Source organism: Notolepis coatsorum (assembly GCF_963971535.1).
Source record: "Notolepis coatsorum genome assembly, chromosome: 1".
NCBI classification, from domain to species: domain Eukaryota; kingdom Metazoa; phylum Chordata; class Actinopteri; order Aulopiformes; family Paralepididae; genus Notolepis; species Notolepis coatsorum.
In genome coordinates this window covers 188437389-188454878 of record NC_140165.1, presented here as the reverse complement: position 1 = coordinate 188454878, position 17490 = coordinate 188437389, and the positions used below count along the sequence as shown (strand labels likewise).

The 17490-nt window shown below is 41.9% G+C and overlaps 1 protein-coding gene across 1 annotated transcript in view; it reads right to left on the bottom strand.

The window, feature by feature from the left end:
• LOC311233006 (cullin-3-like) overlaps positions 1–17490 on the bottom strand; it is a 135242-nt gene that overhangs the window by 95524 nt on the left and 22228 nt on the right. The gene's annotated exons all lie outside the window — the stretch shown is intronic.

Genomic DNA, 17490 nt, shown 5'->3' with positions numbered 1-17490 from the left:
TGTTAACTCTCCAACATTTTGGGAACCCTGGAGTTAGACAAGAAGATGCATACCTTTTTCTTCTCTGTGCATGCAGTAGGAGTAGGAAGACGTTGGGAACTAGGCTAATGGAGGAACCTACTTCCAGTGACTGACGCTAAGCTAGGCTAACGGTGCGCGTCTTCCTACTCCTACTGCATGCACAGAGAAGAAAAAAGGTATGTATCTTCTTGTCTAACTCCAGGGTAGATGGCAAATAAGCTAATTTCCCAAAATGTTGGAGTTTTCCTTTAACTCTTGAGTGAGCCCCATGTAACCAGATCCATCTAGCTTTAGCTGGTGTTAATTCGCTGGCCACCGGGTTGAACAAACGATTCCATGACGTTAGTATCTGTTATGCAGACAGATAGATAGGACAGTCAATTAATTCCTAGTTGGTTATTGAACCAAGCGTTTGGTTAACATACGGTTATCCTATAACCATAGTTATACGAGTATAGCGAGCGCTCTGCTCGTAGTGGAACATATCCCATATCCAGTCTAATACTGAATACATTTCTTCACATGTACACACCGATCCGCCTGGCCACACCCCCTGTTGCAACTATTAGATAATATACATTTTCTTTACAGACTCATAAAGTAAAATATAATATACACACATAGTTAATTGGTGATAACGTTTTGTTTTATTTGTTTTATTTTCTTTAATGACATTGAAAGTGCACTGCTTGTTTGCCACAAAAATAACACATTTGTCTTTCAGCACCACTCAAGAGTGGACAGCTCCTGCCAACACTGCAGCCATGCTGAGTTGCATGTGACCGAATTGATTGCTGCATTAGAAACAGCTGTGATATGTTTGGTGCGGCTCGTCAACCACACAGAATGTAAAAGGATTTTGAACTGAAAAGAACTGAATTGAACTAGGAATTGTGAACTAATAGAAAATAAAAGAAATTAAGATTTGATTCAAAATAAAAGCAACGACTGGAAATTCCTGTTTTCATCTTTGTAACAAGAGCTGGTGCCGAAACCAGGGAGGAACAAAGAAAAGAAGTGCTTTGAAACAAAGAAGGATCAAGGGAATGTACAGACATGCCTACAGCAGCGATGTCCAAGACGCAACTAAAGAAACTACTTCTGAAAAGAGGGGTGGTAAGGACTGCGATAACAAAGTTAATCAATGTGATAGATGAGAAGACAAGAGTGTCATTAGAAGATGTGGATGCGGATTATGAAGAAATATTGGACATGCTTGTGGAAAAAGAAATTGCATTGAAAGCCTTGAACACAGAAATTGAAGACAGAATTGAGGAAGAGAATTTTTAAGATGAACTTGAGGGTGTGCAACGATATGAAGAGGATATATGTGTGCGCAAAACCAAACTGAAAAAGGCTATGAGAAGAAAACAGTTCATCAGTGGGCTCCAACAAGGGATATGGTTTTGCAGTCAAACTCCCGAGACTGATCATTGACAAATTCAACGGAGAAATTAGCCTATGGCAAACATTCTGGAGTCAGTTCGACATGGCAGTTCATAGAAACCCAGACCTCAGCAAGGCTGACAAGTTTAATTATCTGAAGTCCTATCTCATGGGAAGGGCTGCAAACGCAATCACGGGTCTCGCATTAACCAATGAAAATTATGATGCTGCGATTAAAATGTTGGAAAACAGATTTGGCCGAAAGGATCTTTTAATCAATGCCCATATGAATGTTATTAAACTTGACCCCGGTTAAACGTGCAAACGACAGTCGCCCTACGAAAACTATATGATGAGATCGAAATACAAGTCAGAAGTCTGTCAGCGCTTAAAGTAGCCTACTCTGCCCTATCCTAATGAAAATGGTGCCAGAGAGCATAACGCTCGCGTTCAGCCGCCAAAGAGAGGAAGATGACATGTTGGAAGTAGAGGGCTTAGGCCTAACAAAAATAATAGTTTGTTTCCGGTTGCCGACCGACCCTGCCGATTTAGGTGCGACCCAATATATTTTATGAGTTTTTAAAAAAAATAATAAAAAAAAATAAAAAATGTAATTAAAATCTTAGTCAAACCTTTAGTATTATGGATATTAAACATGCTGGCAGAGTACATGCATCCATGTTGTTGTGAACATTTTAATTAAATAAAGAAATTCCCTATCCATAGTCGCCGTGGGAAAGAATAAAAAAAATTAAAAAAAATCCCTACCTACCCATAGCCTAACTGACAACCAACAGGAAACAAACAATATTTTTTTTTATGCCTTTTAAATTCCTGAAAAGAGAGGTTGAAAGCCGAGAAAGAACGGCAAACTTGATTGATCTGAACCCACAAATTGACAAACCAAATGATGAGCAAAGACATAGGTCTACCGCAGCCTATAGAGCAGGGGTGCCCAACCGTTTTTGAACCAAGATCTACCTTTTAATTTACCACCTAGCCGAGAGCTACCAGCCAAAATTTTATATTGTAAGCCATCATTTTGAGGCTTTATAAAAGCAGCATAATGAACACAAATCTGTCAGTGCCGAGTCCGACCTCATCTTAAATAACAAACAGCATTGCATGTTGTAGTTAACAAGGAGAGGCAGAGTTGATTTAAAAAAAAAAAAAAAGAAAGAAAAAAAAAAAATTAATAATCAAATTGTATTAATCGAGATCTACTTGAAATCAGCCCGCGATCTACCTGTCGATCGCAATCGACTGGTTGGGCACCACTGCTATAGAGCGTCTACCACTGCATTATATACGGGAGCGCCACAGAACTGCATATTTTGCAACAAAGCCAACCATATCTCCAAACACTGCACGGAAAATACAGTCGAACAGAGAAGAGAATTCCTTAACACTTTGGCTGCCGGAGGTTAAATTCATGATATACCATATGTTGCCAGCTCTATTTGTCTATGGATAAGTTCCCCTTCTTTGCAGGGCTATAACCTTTTAAATCCTATTGCTAGATTGCCATTATTAGGGCCCATTCAAAGTCCTATATGTATTGTTCATTGTGTAGCAACGTTAAACTTTTTCATTCACATTTTCATAGTAAAATATGGTCTAAAGTATAAGTATGTTTTTATCATTTTCTGCAGCTTTCTTCAGAACGTGATTTATAGCTCCAAATGCATTATATTGATGATGAAATACAGTTTGGTAGCAATCTGTGCGAGATGAAAAATTTCAACTGGATGTACTTCTAGAATGATCTACGTATGATCTGATGATGACCGGATGGGCGGGGGATCGTTTATAATTCCGTGGGCAGCGTTAGATGATTCATCCAGAGTGGGTCATATGTTCATCATAGCAGTTTATATGGAACACGTTAGAATAAAACGCTGAATCTTACCGTATGTTCCTCGCGCCGTTGGACGATCAGCGTGGTGTAGACCGTTTTCGATTATGGGATGTTTATCCTGATGAACCATTTCCAGGTTGTATAATACTATATACGTCCAAATAACGTTGTTTATTGAGTTAGGGCGAGCGATTGATCATCCAGTGTGTTGAGATGGAGTCCGGCTACCGATCGCAAGTGCCCGGAGCACATATGGATGAGCACTTCCTGTTTGGCCACCAGATGGCGCTCTCGAACCGTTAGACAGTTGATGGGAGCTCACCAGTACATCTCAGGGCTCCGGAAAGAAAATATGATTTCGATCACAGATTTTTGAAATATTGATATCAAAGACGAGTTACGGCGTCCTCGGCAACTTGAGCATGGCGGGGAAGGACGCCTAAAAGCGTCTTCCGGCAGTTAAAGTGTTAAAAAACAAGGACGTTGTTTTGTGTGTTTGGGGACAGGACATATGGCCAGAACTTGTAAGGCGCAGGTTTCATGCGAGAAGTGTGGCCGGCGACACCACAAAGTAGTATGCGTTCAGCTCCACGATACGCGTCCCTATGAACCAAGACTGCGCATAGCGCAACAACCTACAAACTGATACTACCGTCGGATATAATTCGGGCCATAACAGCAATGTTTTACTCCAAACAGCAACAGTGTGGTTAGTTAGCCAAAACTCAACCAGGAGTAAATTGACCAGATGCCTGTTGGACGGTGGGAGTCAACATAGCTTTATAAGAACAGAATTGTCACGCAAACTAAATCTACCGGTAATAGGCTCCGAGGTAATACAATTACACACGTTTGGTAGCCTACAACCAAAACGAGTGCATTGCAATAAAGTACGGGCAAAATTATCCGATGTGAGAAATGGCCAAACAATCGAAATTGAATTACTGGAATCACCACAAGTGTGCACGTCACTAATGAGTGTACCCGGAGAGCCATTACGCACGGAAATGGAAGGAAAAGGAATGCTGTTGGCCGACGTAAAGGTCCACGGAATGGAAAATCAAGATGTGGAAATATTAATCGGATCCGACTACTATTGGAAAGTGGTCTCTGGAAAGATTGAAAGACTACAAGATGGACTAGTGGCAGCTGAGAGCAGCTTCGGATGACTCATTCAAGGCACGGTAACTACAATGCACGTCAGCACCATAACCAACGTTGGAGTGATGCATGTCAATGTAGATTAGTGTTGTCAAAAAAATATCGAAGTATCGATACATATCGATACTGAATATTTAAAAAGGTTTCGATACTCATTTACCAAAATACCGATACTTTCTGCAGTACCGATACCAGCTGGCTTGCTCCCGCAAGTTGTTGACAGACAGACGCGCTGCCAGAGCACGCTTGCCCTTCCGCCTCCTCCTCCTCCTCAGAGACCGGCAACAGACACAAGCTGCTGCTGCAGCCTCCTCCCCCTTACAGCCGGGAGTGTTCAACAAAGCTATTATTAGCTAACGTTAGCGGTCGTTCCTCCGTTAGCTTATGCTAGCTAGCTGGCCACATTTATAATTACTTCATGGAAACGGAGTAACGTCAAGCCGAGCCCACCCACACTACACCAGTACACGCATGAACTCGACACAACGTTACCCCGCCTCCATGAAGTGTCCAATTAGCAGCAATGTTGTTGAAAATGTAACGTTAATAAATGCTCCGAGCATAGCTCCGGAGAAATCTCTCCCTCTCCCTCTCTCAAGTACCCTTGTTTTCGGGTCATAACTAGAAAGGTGCGCTCAGTAGACCTCAAATCTCCAGCAGCCACTCTCTCTCTCTGATCTAAAGATAAACAAAGGGTTTTAAAAGTGTTATATTTATCTTCTCTTATAGTACCAGAGAGAAGCTGAGGAGAATCAACCAGCAACAAAAGCTAAATTTGTTTAAAAAAATAAAAAAAAATATATATATATATATTTTTTTTTTTGGTATCGAAATGGTATCGAAGTATCGATACTTTTCAAGGTATCGTATCGAAGTCGAAATTCCAGTATCGTGACAACACTAATGTAGATAATAAAATACTGTCTGAACAGTTGCGCTTATTCTGGGAGCTAGAATCCCTGGGAATCAACCCTGAACCAGAAACTAAGTTGAGCGCCAATGATGAAATTGCCCTGAAACAATTCAAAGAAACCATTACGCACAACAGAGAACGTTATGAAGTGCAACTACCATGGCGCACAGATACTTTGAAACCGTCATCGAACTACAGAATTGCAGAGAACAGGTTTCAACGTCTGATGAGAAGATTCAAACATGATGGTAAACTCTTCACAAGATACAATGAGGTGATCGATGACTACTTGGAGAAGAAAATCATTGAACCAGTCAAAACCAATACTACCGGTAACCCATTGTACTACATGCCACATCATGCTATTGTGAAGGAGGAACGCGCAACGACGAAAGTCAGGATTGTATTCGATGCGTCGTCACATGATGGAAATAGTGACTCACTTAATGACTGTCTATTAACTGGGCCCAATTTGAACCGTGATTTATTGAGTGTTCTATTGAAATTCAGGCAACACAAAATTGCTTTCATGTCGTACATTGAAAAGGCCTTCCTACAAATCTCAATAAACCCGACAGATCGAGACGCACTGAGGTTCCTGTGGACAGACAAGACACCTCATACAGAGAATGAAAACGAACATAATGAATGCATAATGAGGATGACAAGGGTTCCATTTGGCGCGACTGCCAGCCCATTCCTGCTGTCAGCAACTATCAGACATCATCTGGAGGGATTGGAGTCAACATACCCCTCTACGGTAAAAGCATTAAGAGAAACTCTTTATGTGGATGATTTCATAAATGGAGCGGATACAGTAGAAGATGCATACAAGTTGTATAAAGAATCCAAAATAATCATGGACAAGGCCGCGATGAAGATGTGTAAATGGAAAACTAATTCGCCTGAACTACAGAACAAACTACAGGAAACTAAATTGGACCAGAATGCCCCAGTCAAGGTTCTGGGAATGACGTGGAGAACGACATCGGACGATTTCATGTTTGATCTGACAAGTATTCTACGCGAATCAAAGAATACAAAATGCACAAAGAGGACAGTCCTGCAAACAGCCGCCAGGCTATTCGACCCTATCGGGTTCCTGTCACCACCATTCACGGTGAGGGCCAAGCGACTATTCCAGGAAACATGGGAACGAGGCCTAGAGTGGGATGAAGACTTGCTCACCGATTTAAAGGGGAACTATCTTATAAATGGCCTTTTTGAGTGTTTAGCATTGTTTCCTAGCTATGTGAACTTATATTAATATGATCTATGTCTCAAAATTCTCATATTGGCGCATTCTTCCAATTCTCCTCTCACAATATTCACCCTCACTGAACTGAGTCATTTGAAAATGTGCGCGATATGTGATGTCAGAAAGACACCGCTGCATGTTAATGTTCAGGCGACGACGCCGCTGCGCAGTGGTTTAGGAGCCCAGGCTCAAAACGGCTCGAGATCTTGAGGTAGAAAAATGCTGTTTTTGAGGACTTGATTAGAAATACAAAACAATGAATAAAGAAATATATATATTTTACAGAGGTGTTCCATAGACTCACAGGAATTGTGTAAAAGTGCCCAAATAGTGAAAGAAATAGAGTTACAAACTGTCAAGACTATGGTAATTCCCAGACCCTACGACACTGGAACCCCGAGTTCAATCACAGAGCGACAACTCCACGTATTCTGCGATGCCAGTGAAACCGCGTACTGCGCCGTAGGCTATTTACGCACGGTTGGGAACGATGAAAGCACCTGCACGTTAATATGCGCCAAAACGAAGGTAGCCCCTTTGAAGAAGGTGACGCTACCAAGACTGGAGTTATTAGCGGCTCTAATAGGAGCGAGACTTTGTAAATATATATTGGACACCAGAGACACACCGATAAAAGCTTACCTTTGGACAGATTCAACAATCGCACTTCACTGGATAAAAGGCTCCGCCAACCAGTGGAAACCATTCATTGCAAACAGGATAGTTGAAATCCAAAGGCTTTCCGAGCCAGAAGATTGGCGACACTGTCCTGGTAAAGATAATCCAGCCGATCTAGGCACGCGAGGAATATCCGCGGAAAACTTAAAGACTCAGAGCTTATGGTGGAATGGACCACAATGGCTAAGAGACGCGGACCCCCGTCAAATTGAAAAGGAGACCAATGGGCATAGCCTACAAGAGCCCATTGAGGAGACTGTCAAACAGTACCACGTTGTGACCGAAATGAAAACATACCTAAAAGAAACTGCAATTATTCCACTTGAAAATTACAGTAGGCTAACTACAGTTCTCAGAATTACTGCATGGGTAAACCGATTTGTGCATAACTCGCGCAATAAAAGTAAACGCTAAGGGCCACTAACGGCAGTGGAAATGAACACAGCAGAGTTATACTGGATTGCTGAAACGCAAAAAAGAGCTTTCTCACAAGAAATGAAGGAACTGCAAAAGGGAACGGATATTCACAAGCACTCGAAAATTAAAGATCTAAACCCATTCTTGGATAATGGAGTAATGCGAGTTGGAGGTAGATTGCAAAAATCGAGCCTCAGATATGGACAAAAGCACCCGTTCATTCTACCCGCGCATGACGTATTTACAGAACTGGAAATAAAACATGATGATGCGCATGAAGAGGTAATGCATAATGGACTTCAGAACACCTTAACACCACTACGTGAGCGTTTCTGGATCCTAAGAGGACAACAAGCAACTAAACTGATTCTAAACCGATGTCTCATTTGCAAAAGGTTTACAACCAAGGCCAGTCAGGAAATAACAGCACCTTTACCTATGGACAGGACTAGGCCTGCCGCGATAAGCAATAAATCGATTAATTGCCGCGATAATTAAAATTAATGCAATGATTTTGACGGGCGCGATTAATTGCTATTTGCGCGTTTGTTTTAATGAGGCGGAACCAGTGCCCCTTGTCAGTCACTGTCCGTGTTGGGAGGCGGGCCGCTGGCTTTACTACAGAGCAGAGAGCACAGCACAGGAGCTCCGTGGGGCAACACCACATAGCTTAACTACATTTCTCAATAGTGTTGCTCCTTTTAACCAAGTAGCGTTATTTGTAGTGTAACGTTAGCGTTTTAACGTTAGTAGCTAACGTTAAAACTAACTTAAAGTTAGTTGTTCACCAACAATCTCAACATTTGTTTTATCATTAGCTCATGTCGATCTACTAGTAGCATCAGCAAGCTAACGTTAGCTGGCCCCAGTCCACTAGCAGCATGTCGATCTACCAGCAGCATCAGCAAGCTAACGTTAGCTGGCCCCAGCCCATTAGCAGCATGTCGAAGTAGTAGTAGCATCAGCAAGCTAACGTTAGCTGGCCCCAGTCCACCAGCAGCATCAGCAAGCTAGGATAATAACAACAATACTTCCGGTCCGGTCGGTGGGCTTCAAAATAAAAGTCTAAAACACCGGAAAAGACGGAGCGGTGGGCTTCAAAATAAAAGTTTTGGGAAATAAATTTCTCAAAAAAAATTCTCTAACCGGTCGCAATAATATCGCTTATCGCGATATTTTCGGGGGCAATTAATCGCCCAGCAAAATTTGTTATCGTGGCAGGCCTAGACAGGACAACTGAAGCCGCCCCATTTGAAGTGACTGGAGTCGACTTCGCAGGGCCGTTGTACGTCAGACCTAACCACAAAAAGGCCTACATTGCTTTATTCACGTGCGCAGTGACCAGAGCTGTTCACTTAGAATTAGTGTCAGACTTGACAACACCAAACTTTCTTTTGGCCTTCAGAAGGTTTATTGCAAGAAGAGGCATTTGCTCATCAATTTATTCAGACAATGTACAGACATTTAAAAGGGCATCACAGGACTTGAACGAAATATGGAAGTCAATGAAATCCAAACAAGTGAAGGACTTCTTTGCAGAAAAACGGATAACCTGGAGGTTTATTGTGGAAAGAGCTGCATGGTGGGGAGGTATATGGGAGCGTATGGTGCGTTCAGTCAAGACCAGCCTCAAAAGAATCGTGGGAAAGGCATTTCTGAGCTTCGAGGAACTGCAGACCTTTCTGACTGAAGTGGAGGCTGTGATAAATTCAAGACCGCTCACTTATGTGGACCACGAAAGCGAGGTGGCACCTCTTACCCCAGCTCACTTCCTGGTAGGAAACCGACTGACGACACTACCACCACAGACGGTAAAAGAGTCAAACATACAACAAGGAACTCGAAAGGACATGAACAAGAGATGGCGGTACAGAGAACGTCTCGTCAATGGATACTGGAATCGGTGGAGAAGTGAATACCTGATGGAATTAAGATCGTCAGAAGGGGGGCTATGTGAGACTGTTGTTCATTGACTACAGCTCAGCGTTCAACACCATAGTCCCCACCAGACTGGTGGACAAGCTGATCGAGCTAGGTCTGAGCTCCGCCCTGAGCGCCTGGGTACTGGACTTTCTGAGCGAAAGACCCCAGGCGGTCAGGGTGGGGGGTCAGACCTCCAACACCATCACCCTGAGCATCGGGTCCCCCCAGGGCTGTGTTCTGAGCCCCCTGCTGTACTCACTCTACACACACGACTGTGTGGCCAAGTTCAGCTCCAACTCCATAGTGAAGTTCGCAGATGACACAGTGGTGGTGGGGCTGATCTCGGACAACGACGAGAAGGCCTACCGGGAGGAGGTTGAGGTACTGGAACGCTGGTGCCAGGACAACAGCCTGCTCCTGAACATTGGTAAAACCAAGGAGCTGATCGTGGATTATAGGAGAGGACAGCAGGAGACGCACACACCACTGATGATTAACGGGGCTACCGTGGACAGGGTGAGCAGCTTCAAGTACCTGGGGGTCCACATCTCAGAGGACCTGACATGGTCAACACACAGACACAGTAGTAAAGAAGGCGAAACAGCGTCTCTACCACCTGAGACAGTTAAGGAAGTTCAGAGTATCGGGAAAGATACTCCAGTCCTTCTACTCAGGAGCTGTAGAGAGCATCCTGACCGGAAACATCACTGCCTGGTATGGAAACAGCACGGCACAGGACAAGAAGGCCCTACAGAGAGTGGTGCGCTCAGGCAAGACCACCCGCATTTCATTGTATACCTGTATGCCGTGACAATTAAAACTCCTGACTCTTGACTCTTGACTTGACTTGATCTGCTCAAGCATCCTCCACAAAGAAAACAACACCATTGAAGGAAGGCGATGTGGTACTAGTGAATGAACACATGTTGCCAAGACAACTCTGGAGAATGGGTAGGATACATGAAGTATTCCCAGGTCGTGATGGCAAAACTAGAAGTTGCTCAATACAGTTGCCAGGAAGAAAAATAATCAGACGGCCAATACAGTTATTGTATAACCTTGAGATTAATTGATGAACAGTGTTCATCGGGCCGGAGTTTGTTGCAACTATTATATAGATAATATACATTTTCTTTACAGACTCATAAAGTAAAATATACACATAGTTAATTGGTGATAACGTTTTGTTTTATTTGTTTTATTTTCTTTAATGACATTGAAAGTGCACCGCTTGTTTGCCACAAAAATAACACATTTGTCTTTCAGCACCACTCAAGAGTGGACAGCTCCTGCCAACACTGCAGCCGTGCTGAGTTGCATGTGACCGAATTGATTGCTGCATTAGAAACAGCTGTGATATGTTTGGTGCGGCTCGTCAAGCACACAGAATGTAAAAGGATTTTGAACTGAATTGAACTAGGAATTGTGAACTAATAGAAAATAAAAGAAATTAAGATTTGATTCAAAAGAAAAGCAACGACTGGACATTCCTGTTTTCATCTTTGTAACACCCCCATCCGCTCCTCTACATAAGCGGGGATGTGGCCATACTAACAGCTCCTTCCCAAGTCTTTCACCACCGAAGGCGAAGACTACGGGGTCCTCAGTGAGTCAGAGCAGAGCACTCACTATACTCATATAACTATGGTTATAGGATAACCGTATGTTATATATCGTATTAGCTTACGCTCTGCTCGTAGTGAAACACAGGAGCTGAGCAGAGCGGAAGCTTGACAAATGTACCCGCTGAGGCCCCCCCACAACCATCAGAACCGGGGAGGACCAGAGCCCCCGGACCCCCCTAGTGGAGGACGGGAGGGAATCGGATCCGACTGTGCGAAGAGGGTTTAGCAACTCAAACACACAGGCGCGCAACCCACATGCCACTAGGGAACGATGTACTTTTAGGGAAAAGATGTACTTTTTGAGCATTTAGGAGCCATAATTATTTTGTTCTCCGCCGATGGGTTCAAAAAGGAGAAGCTCGTCAGCTTAGACCCCTATGGGTTAAATGTGCTATAGATAACATTCAGCCACTCAATGTTGCACTAGAGCACCAGCATGTAATTTATCCTATTAGGTGTGTTCCACGTGGGGAAATGGGAAGTAGGGAAGGGATACATACACACAACATGTAAACAACAACATTCATTTAGGATCCGGAATGATTTTTAAATGATACATTCATTCATCAATATATTAATGTGTGGCATTAAAGTATCTTGTATCTTGTATATTTTAGGGGGAAAGCAATACTTTTATTCTGCACTTTTCTAAATGGTGTGGCAAAGCACAAGACTGACATGATTCTTGTACCGGATCTCCTCTCTGGTAAAACAAGAATACCCTGAAGACTCTGGCAGGAGCACTCATTCAAGGGTACTATATATGCTTGCACCTCATGGTACCAAAGCACCTCAAAGGCGCTAAAAACAAAATACTTGCCCAACACTGCTTAATGGTTGTTTAAATATTTTACATGGGGCACGTATAATCAGGATTTCTTTAGTTACATAGACTTAATTTCCTGCAGTCTGCCACCGCGCCCTCTACAACAAACAGCCATCAGTCGTTAATTGACTTTACAATTTTTAGACAGTAGAGGTTGAGTACTTTATTATCTAAAGATGTTAAGTTAGAGTGTTGTGTTCATTCATAGTTAGACATTAGTAGAATAGACACAACGTGAGGTAATCACCATCCATTTTAAACCGGTTATTATTACAGCTTGGCGTTATCGTTAATGTTGTTATTGATTGATTGATGAGTCAGCATTTAATACAGAGGTGCTGTCGGCATTTAATACAGAGGTGCTTCACAGCGCGGCGTTTCCAATATTATAAATACGTTAGCAGATAGACGTTATAAATACAGAGGTGCTTCACAGCGCTCACAGCGCGGCGTTTCCAATATTATAAATACGGAAACAGCTGTTCTGTGAGCGAAAGAGCTGTAGAGCGTCGCATAACGCGTGTCGATAAGGGGGCGTGTAATAGGGTAGGGTCACGTGGGGTCAGTGGCCAATCAGAGCAAAGGCGGAAAACGCAGTTCTGTACAGTTCTGTTGTAGGTGGCATTCACGCTTCCTGGCGCCTCATTCTGTCATTTGCCAGTGACCAGAGTGGAGTGGGGTTGCCATTGTTTGCCACTGTTGTGGAACTGTGCTTATTTACCACTTTGTGTGGACCAAGTACTGTGTGTTAATATATATATATTGTTGGCCTCTGTGCCACTTACCTACTTGAGTGAGTATTCTATTGTTGGCCTCTGTGCCTATTTCCACTGAGTGTTGAGTGATACTCTACTGCCATGTCCCATTTAAGTGGAACTATATATATATATATATATATTAGTAAACTGTATGCCATTGCCACTTTGTGTGGACTTGTACTTTTGGTACATTTGCTGGGTGGTTCCCAGTACCAACCTCTGGCTGGTTGGTTAGTGTCTGTGGACGCTGATTTAGTTTACTTTATTATACTTACCTTGTTTGTTCTCCCCTTACCCTTTTCCCTGTTTGTCTATTTGTTGTGGGTTTCATTCGCCTCTTGCATTATAATAAATATAATTTACTTTTGGAAAACGCATTTGTTTACTTACTTGCCTACCGGGACCTGTGCTTAAAGCACTCACTGGACGGGCTGGTTTCATGTACAGCCCGCTCCAGGTATATTTTATATGGTCATCAGACCTTTGTACATGACAGCCTTCTAGAATATTGCAATCATCTACTGGTCTATTGAAGGTTCCAAACCACAGCCTAAAGAGAATCAGGGACGCAGCCTTCACAAACTATGCACCAAAGTTATGGAACACAATACCTATGGACATTAGGGATGCTAGATCTCTAAATATTTTAAAAAATAAGCTAAAAACGTACCTCTTCACCATGGCCTTTTAATACACTCCGCTGCTGATTGTAATGTAGATTGCACCATTTTTCTCTGTCCATTCTATTTTCCTCTTTTATTACAGGTTCTAAACTGCAGGCATTTAAATGAGACATCAGGCAGACTTGATATCTTGACACAAATTGTATTTTATCCTGCACTATTTTTATTCTGCCTACTTTTATGCACTTCCTGTCAAATTCATGTGTCGGTTCAATGCAGATTTGATCTTACTACCGCTTATGCACTGTAATCTGCCTAGCAACACTGTTCAGAAATGCTCTAATAGTTCGAACAACTGTTCTGTAAAGTAATTCAGAACTGTTCTATAAAATATCTAGGACTGGACTTTGTAAAGAATCTAAAAGTATTAAGGGGCTACTCTAATAGTTTGAACAACTGTTCTATAAAGTAATTTAGAACTGAACTTTGTAAAGAAACTCAAAGTATTTAAGGCACTGCTCTGTTCTGTAAAGTAATTCAGAACTATTCTATAAAACATCTAGGACTGAACTTTGTAAAGTAACTCAAAGTAAGAAGGAGCTGCCCTGTTGTTCGGACTGTTCTATAAATTAATTTAGAACGGACCTTTGTAAAGAAACGCAAAGTTGAGCTGCTCTGCTGTTCTGTAAAGTAACTTAGAACCATATCCTGTAAAGTAAATCAGGAGCCTGTGTTAAAGCCCCAGGACCCCAACAACTCCTTGAATTAGTAGCCTTGATGCTCATCACATAGCGTCCTATGTAATAAGCCTCAAGGCCCCTGTCAATCTCAAGAACCCGTTGAATCAGAAGCCTTGATGCTCGCTCGGAAAACCCCTCCCGGAAGATTTGCTAATTCTTCATGAAAGTTGCCAAGTCTAATTTTATTTAATTCATTTCATGGTCACTGGTTAATTAATTAGTTATCAATTTCACTCGAAATATAACTTAATGAGGTTTGTTAATCCTCTTTTGTTGTAATAAACAGAATGTCTGCTTGGGAGAAACATCCTTTCATTGAGCCCTCATAAATCCCAGCGTCACTTTCCACTTTCTAATATTTTAAAAACCAGGTAGAAAAACAATAGATACAATGGACTCTGATTAAGGGTATAGACATGAGACTACTCAATAACTATACAGAAGTATGAGTTATAAACAGCAAGAACAATTATATTGATCTGAATTATTGGCTACCAGATACGTCTTCACCAGAAAAGAGCAGTCACTCTGCCTCACACTCTCATAGACAAGAGGCTTTCTGAGCAAGTGTCATATTACACAAAGCACTGTAATACTCCTTGTTTGTATTTTTGCTTACCAGCTGGATTGAAGAGTAGCAGGCGATGTCCAGTACTTATTAAAGAAACCTTTTAATAACCCATTGAACACTGACAGAGAAGTTAGGGCGCGGTCGCAAAGCTTTGTTGAAAAACCACTATCTATTTGTTTTTTGTCAAAAATGCAGTAAGAAAACAGAGGAAAATAATTGCTTTAAAAAGGAACGGTTTAATAAAAAAAATATGAGAATACAAAGTTGTTTCACAGCGATATATATATAGAGAAAAATTATAAAAATGCACAAATAGTAGAACAGATTACACAAGCCGTTAAGAATAAAAGAGAACAATAAAAAAGACCCCGGGCTGTACTGTCCGAGAGTTCTTATACAGTTGGCCCTTCAGCCTCATAACTGCAAGCAATAAAACACACCTCCTTTGATAATACAGTGGAAGCCAAAATCCTTACTTTTTAAATTGTATTGCTAAATTGACATTACTATGGCCCATTCAACGTCAAGTATCTATCGTTTAGGATGTAGCAACGTTCTACTTTTTCATTCACATATTCATACTAAAATATGGTCTAAAGTATAAATATGTTTTTATCGTTTTCTGCAGCATTCTGCAGAACGTGATTTATAGCCCTAAATGCATTATATTGATGATCAAATACAGTTTGATAGCGATCTGCGCCAGATAAAAAATTTCAAATGTACGTGCTTCTAGAAGTTACTACTCATCATCTGATGTTGACCGGATGGGGGGGGGGGGGTCGTTTATAATTCCGTGGCCAACGTTAGATGATTCATGTAGTGTGGGTGATATGATCATCAGAGCAGTTTGTATCGAACACGGTAATAATAAACGCTGAAATTTACCCCAGTCTCCTCGGGCCGTTGGGCGATCAGCTTGGAGTAGACAGTTTTCTATTATGGGATGTTGATCTAGATCAGTGGTGCCCAACCAGTCGATCGCGATCGACAGGTAGATCGCGGGCTGATTTAAAGTAGATCTCGATTAATAAAATTGTATTATATAATTTTATTTTTTTTTTTTTTTGCTAAATCAACTCTGCCTCTCTTTGTTAACTACAACAAGCAATGCTGTTTGTTATTTAAGATGAGGTCGGACTCGGCACTGACAGATTTGTGTTCATTATGCTGCTTTTATAAAGCCTCAAATGACGGCTTACAATATACAATTTTGGCTGGTAGCTCTCGGCTAGGTGGTAAATTAAAAAGTAGATCTTGGTTCAAAAAAGGTTGGCCACCCCTGATCTAGATGAACCATTTCCAGGTTGTATAATACGTCAAATAACTGTTTATAATAGTAAATAACTTGTTTATTGAGTAGGGGGGAGCGATTGATTATCCAGTGTGTCGAGATGGAGCCCGGGAGCTATAGGCCGGACCTTTGGCTTGTGCACCAATTTCCGTTTCCGGTTTGCTGTTTGGGCGATCCGCCGATCGGCCACCAGATGGCGCTCTTGAACCGTTGGAGAGTTGAGAGGAGATCAACAGGAGATCTCAAGTCTCCGCGGGTGAAATATGATTGCCATCACAGATTTTTGAAATATTGATCTCAATGACGTGTTACGACGCCATTGGCATATTACGCATGGCGGAGAATGATGTGTTAACTCTTCCTTGGCGATTAAAGGGTTAACTACAACAAGCAATGCTGTTTGTTATTTAATTAATATTAATTTATTTTATTTTATTTATTTTTTATCTCAAAGCTTCGAATTAAAATCGAATCTCGGCCCGAAGTTTCGAATGCCAAAAAAAAATTCAAAGGTCAGCCCTAGTGACGACCTTTAAAAACATGTTATGAAGACAGACGTGGTCTTAAGCCCTTCCCATAGTCGAGCGCACCGTACACGGAGCAGACTCCCGCGGGCTCAAAGCGGACCCAAAGGGTACTCAAAGCAGACCCAAAGCAGAGTCCAAGTGCGAAGCTCCCATTTTCTGACGCGCGGACGTCCGCGGCGCCCACTTGGTGTCACACAAAACGCTGCTCTGGGTTTTGGTTGACATCAAACTGCATTTAATGTGACGCCGATCTGCATTTTACTCTGACCACTCGCTCCGTGCCAAGAGAGAGTAGGGCTTGAGATGTTTGAATGGCTTTTCTAAATGAAGTGTGTAAAACTGCCCGTTTTATTATCGGAATATTGGAAACGGAGATAACATACCGGTACTCTTTATTTTGACATCGGATGACGATTACATGACAGAAGTTGAACAGCGTGGGGAAAATTGTGTAAACTGGCGCGAGACATGTAGGAAATTGGTCCGCGGAGGTCCGCTCGACTATGAAAGCTCAAAGAGTCCAGCAGACATCCGTGGAGTCCAGTCCGAGTACAGTCCGCTCGACTATGGGAGCACCTTTACTGTGTTGACGAGGTGTTTGGTGAAAACATGTTATGGAGACAGACGTGGTCTTACTGTGTTGATGATAGGGCTGTACCGAATGCTTCGAAGCTTCGATCATAATGTTGACATTCAAATTCTAAATCAACATTCGAGTTTTTTATAAAATATTTTTTATTTTTATTTTTTTAAATATTTTTTGTATATGTCTATTCAATCTGTTTAAACCAATGGGGTTTTTCTTCACAGTTGCAGATACAGTTTAGGCTACACTAATATAATATAGTATATAATATTATACTATAAGACGTCACTATCACTTTCGTACCAACCGTGCCCTTATTGGATAA